Source organism: Rattus norvegicus, chromosome 2 (genome assembly GCF_036323735.1).
Source record: "Rattus norvegicus strain BN/NHsdMcwi chromosome 2, GRCr8, whole genome shotgun sequence".
Classification (NCBI taxonomy): Eukaryota; Metazoa; Chordata; class Mammalia; order Rodentia; family Muridae; genus Rattus; species Rattus norvegicus.
The window spans coordinates 149,382,843-149,388,597 of NC_086020.1; the positions used below are offsets into that span (position 1 = coordinate 149,382,843).

General features: G+C 38.1%; 1 non-coding gene across 1 annotated transcript; it reads right to left on the bottom strand.

Moving 5' to 3' along the window:
• Window positions 1-5,040: 5,040 nt before the first annotated feature.
• Rnu6-1286 (RNA, U6 small nuclear 1286) lies at window positions 5,041-5,143 on the bottom strand. The gene has a single exon (XR_005501587.1). It is a non-coding gene; the product is annotated as a U6 spliceosomal RNA (small nuclear RNA).
• Window positions 5,144-5,755: the final 612 nt, after the last annotated feature.

Consider the following 5,755-nt stretch of genomic DNA (forward strand, 5'->3'; position numbering starts at 1 on the left):
GCACCCTTCAATGTCCTATGTATCAGCCCCTGGCTTCATGTTCCTGCTTTGTTTGAATCTATATCCTGGCTTCTGTCAGTGATAAACTATGGTGTGAGAGTGTAAGCCAAATAAACCCTTTTCTCCCAAAATTACTTTTGGTCACAGTGTTTTATTACGTCTATAGTAACTCTGGCTAAGACATATTAAAATATATTTGATCATATTGCTCTTATTTTCCCCCTCTAATCATTCCCATTCCTCTACTATATCCTCTTCCCAAGTACATTCTCGTATCATTGTTTGTTGGTTCCTATATCACATGTGTTCATTTAGCACTGCCAATGTGTACATGAGGGTTGGGCTATCCACTGACTAATACATGGACAACCACCAACAACCATATCTATAAAGAAAAATGGCAATCTCTCTTTCAGAAACCATCAACTATTAATAGCTCTTCAGCTCATGAACCCTCTTCCATACACACCAGAATTTAGCTGGCCTGGTCTTCTAAGGGTCTTGGGCTGGAAACCACAGCTACTGTGAGTTCATAAGTACATGAGTTACACATCCATGTCCAGAAGACAGCATTTCATTGCACTCTTCCCCAGTCACCAACTTTTACATCCCATGTAAGAGCTCTATATCTAGTAATGTTTAATCCTTAAAGATCAGTTTGTCGAATAATTTCAGAAAATAATTGTTTAAAAATGTTTTTTAATAAAGAAAACTCTTTTAGGAATAATATGAAATTGTCATTTATGCTAGCATTTAATTCCCTTTCTGTATTTTTATGTATAAGATGTATTTCCTTTATACATGATATTTCTAATTCAATCTGATAATCTATTATTTTACTTTTAGTATTTATTCCATTTATATTTCATGTTAAACGTTGAGTTGCATGTTAATTTGAAGGATTTAGTCACATTCATGCAAGCATGATTTGTATGTTTTTATATTGTGGTCCTCAAGAGGCTTCTAATTGAAAACAATGGATTTATTAGATCTAAAATCATTGGAATTGGCCCATTTTTCAGTTATCTGATGTATTTTTTAAACTTTCACACCATCTTTAGAATACAACAGTTTTGGATGGAAACTAGCTATGCTTGAGTTCTCTTGGATCTCCAATTTTGTCCCTCACTCACATAGCTGCCAAAGATGTGATTGCTTACTGGAGCCCCAGAACATGCTCCTCATTTTAAGCAATTCACTTTTCATCTGTCAGTTTATACCCAGAGTCAACCAATATTCCCAGAAGAAAAAATTGTCAATCTACCTTAAATTGCCTAATTTCTCTAGAATGTCGGGTCCTTAAAATGTTTTTATTTCAAGAGTTAATTGGTTTCCTAAATCCGATCTTATAATTTTCTGGGTTTTTGTTTGCTTGCTTTTTTAGTTGCCATAGACACATTAACCTGTCCTGAAGCAGACATCTTGATGCTCATTTTTCCTTTCCTCATAGAACGTATAAAATAAAACAACCTTTCCTAGCTTCTGATTTGTATTCTTCTTTCAACAAAGTCTACACTGTTTCTTTAACTAGTATATCCAAGTCATTAGCATCATCTGGTACTATGTTGTTTCCAAAGTTGAATGACTCTCTTTTTCAGAGAAAGATAGCATCCAATTCCCCCCTGAGATGGTTGTGATTAAGTGATATAGCTTGTGGAATGAAAACAGCTGGATTTGATGCTAGTTCAACTTCATTTCCGTCAATAATCTTCTGGGTTTGGGATATTGAGTAAAGACTGCCTGGCTTCTTTTAAACCCAGTGGAGACATTTTTCACACAAAAGACTTTGGATTATATAATAGAGTAATGTCTGTATTAATGTCTCTAAAGTACCTTCACATGGTCCCTCTGAGCCCCTCACAGACACCCTGTGTCCTTGGAATTGCATTAGCATCTTCTAAAGCATAAATCTTCTTGAATGTTCTTCATTCTTTAAATAGGTGAATCAAAGAGAGCTACCAATTGGCGTTGCTAGTGATTTTCAGAATGTGTCAATTTTAATATGTTTTTTAAAAGATATCTTACTGTTCCATATCTGCGATCATTGTATCTGACTCCTTTTCACCTGCTGTCCTAGGCATGAGGGATGGTGGGAGAGTTTATGTGGCTCTCCTGTAAGTTTTCATTGATAAGTTAGTCTTGAAAGGCAAGCCAAACCTTTGAAGTGTCTGCAGAAATAGATGCTAAAGTGACAGATTCAAAGCCCAGCCCCTGAAAAGGGCCTGGCACTTTCATGCAATGTGAGAAAGGTCAGTATAGCTGAATTGAGTATACAAAGAAAGAGTAAGGTGAGAAAGGAGTTAAACCAAGATTAATCTTAGATTCCCTAGAGATTTGTTACCTTTCAATACTAGACATTTGATAAATGTATCATATAGATTTTGCAAATGAAGTATTCTTTATGCACATGCTTCACTTTCATTCTTAAAACTGCTTTTATTATTTCCCATTGCTTATTTTTTATGCTTTTATAATTTTTTTCCATCTTTATTAAATGGGGTATTTCTTATTTACATTTCAAATGTTTTTCCCTTTCCCAGATTCCAGGCCAGCATCCCCCTCTCCCCTTCCCCTCCCCTTCTCTGTGGGTGTTCCTCTCCCCATCCTCCTCCCATTACCGCCTGTCCCCCAACAATCCAATTCACTGGAGGTCCAGCCTTGGCAGGATCAAGGACTTCCCCTTCCACTGGTGCCCCTACTAGGCTATTCATTGCTACCTATGAGGTTGGAGCCCACCGTCAGTCCATGTATAGTCTTTGGGTAGTGGCTTAGTTCCTGGAAGCTCTGGTTGGTTGGCATTGTTGTTCATATGGGGTCTCAAGCACCTCCAGCTCTCTCAGTCCTTTCTCTGATTCTTTCAACAGGGGTCCCATTCTCAGTTCAGTGGTTTGTTGCTGGCATTCGCCTATGTATTTGCCATATTCTGGCTGGGTCTCTCAGGAGAGATATATATCCGGTTCCTGTCAGCCTGCACCTCTTTGCTTCATCCATTTTATCTAGTTTGGTGGCTGTATATGTATGGTCCACAGGTGGGGCAGGCTCTGCATGGGCGTTCCTTCAGTCTCTGTTCTAAACTTTGCCTCCCTATCCCCTCCTACGTGTATTCTTGTTCCTCTTTTAAAGAAGGAGTGAAGCGTCTGCATTTTTGTCATCCTTCTTGAGTTTCATGTGTTCTGTGCATCCTGGGTAATTTGAGCATTTGGGTTAATATTCACTTAGCAATGAGTGCATACCATGTGTGTTTTTCTGTGATTGGGATAACTCACTCAGGATGATATTTTCCAGTTCCATCCAATTGCCTATGAATTTCACAAAGTCAATGATTTTGATAGCTGTGTAGTATTGCATTGTGTAGATGTACCACATTTTCTGTATCCATTCCTCTGTTGAAGGGCATCTGGGTTCTTTCCAGCTTCTGGCTATTATAAATAAGGCTTCTATTAACATAATGGAGCATGTGTCTTTGTTGTATGTTGGACCATCTTTTGGGTATATACCCAAGAGATGTGTAGCTGGGTCCTCAGGTACTGCAATGTTCAATGTTCTGAAAAACCTCCAGACTGATTTCCAGAATGGTTGTACCAGTCTGCAATCTCACCAACAAAGGAGGAATGTTTCTCTTTCTCCACATCATTGTCAGCATCTGTTGTCACCAGTTTTTGATCTTGGCCATTCTGACTGGTGTGAGGTGGAATCTCAGGGTGCATTTCCCCAATGACTAAAGAAGTTGAACATTTCTTTAGGTGCTTCTCAGCCATTCGATATTCCTCAGCTGTTAATTCTTTGTTTAGCTCTGAACCCCATTTTAATAGGGTTATTTGTTTTCCTGCAATCTAACTTCTTGATTTCTTTGTGTATATTGGATATAAGCCCTCTATCAGTTGTAGGATTTGTAAAGATCTTTTCCCAAACTGTTGGTTGCCATTTTGTCCTAACCACAGTGTCCTTTGCCTTACAGAAGCTTTGCAGTATTATGAGATCCCATTTGTCAATTCTTGATCTTACAGCATAAGCCATTGGTGTTTTGTTCAGGAAATTTTCTCCAGGGCCCATGTGTTTGAGATTCTTTCCCACTTTTTCATATTAGTTTGAGAATATCTGGTTTGATGTGGAGGTCCTTGATCCACTTGGACATAAGCTTTGTAGAGGGTGATAAGAATGGATCAATCTGTAGTTTTCTACATGCTGATCTCCAGTTGAACCATTTGCTGAAAATACTATCTTTTTTCCATTGGATGGTTTTGGCTCCTTTGTCAAAAATCAAGTGCCCATAGGTGTGTGGGTTCATTTCTGGGTCTTCAATTCTATTCCACTGGTCTATCTGTCTGTCTCTGTACCAATACCATGCAGTTTTTATCACTATTGTTCTGTAATACTGCTTGAGTTCAGGGATGGTGATTCCCCCGGAAATCCTTTTATTGTTGAGGATAGTTTTAGCTATCCTTGATTGTTTGTTATTCCAGATGAATTTGGAAATTGTTCTGTCTAACTCTCTGAAGAATTGGATTGGAATTTTGATGGGGATTACATTGAATCTGTAGATCGCTTTTGGTAAAATGGCCATTTTTACTATATTAATCCTGCCACTCCATGTGCAATCTCCCATTGCGTATAAATGGGTCACAAATCAGAGGCTGATCTTTCTGCTCTTGAAACTCACCATTGTATGTGACTGATATTCAGATTAAACAACCTGACCATCTTCTTCATCCAAGTGAACAGGCCAGATGAAGAAGAGAAAAAAAAGCCTGATTTTCTATGCCAGGTAATTAGGCTGTTTGAATATGAACAATGACTACTTAATGCCTACTGTGGCATTTTAAAAATTGAAGAAGCTGAAATTACTTGTAGATCTGTTCAAATTCAACTAGATTTGTTAAATATAAGACTATTTTTGCAAATGAATATTATGTTTAATATTCTGTTATTAGAAAAAGGTACCTGACTAATCACTAATTTGTTGAGAAAAATTCACACACACACACACACACACACACACACACTCACAAAGCAATGCTCTTTCACAGCTACTGCCTGGAGGGCATTTTGGAACACTTCACGAATTTGCATGTTATCCTTGTGAAGGGCCGTGCTAATCCCTGTATCATTCCAGTTTTAGTATATGTGCTGGCGAAGCAAGCACATGGAGGGCATTGATGTCTCTTCTTTCCTTACCTTCACACACACACATTTCCCACAACATTGAACACATAATATTTTTCCTGTGGAGAAAATATTTTTAAGGCATCAGGGAATGTGAGTGTTTATTTGTGATACAACCATAGATTTCCTGATTATCTTTACTAATATGGTAAACACTGTTTCTGAAAGCTTTCTGTCTGTCCTTTGGGAAAACATCTGTTGTTTTCTGTTGAAGGAAATAGCATCAATAAGCCTTTCCAGCCTCTGACTTAGAATGTTTGTTTGCTTCTAGCTTGGCACATTTGAGAATCTACTAAATCCCCTCTATTTCCAAAAGTAATATAGAAGTATTTAAAAAAATCATAAAGCCATTAACTATGTAGAAATGAAAACAACTAACTATACTAAAAATCTTATTCTGAAGGAAAGCTTTTTTTTTTTTTTATTAACTTCAGTATTTCTTATATACATTTCGAGTGTTATTCCCTTTCCCGGTATCCGGGCAAACATCCCCCTCCCCCCTCCCCTTCCTTATGGGTGTTCCCATCCCGACCCTCCCCCCATTGCCGCCATCCCCCCACCAGTCTAGTTCACTGGGGGTTCAGTCTTAGCA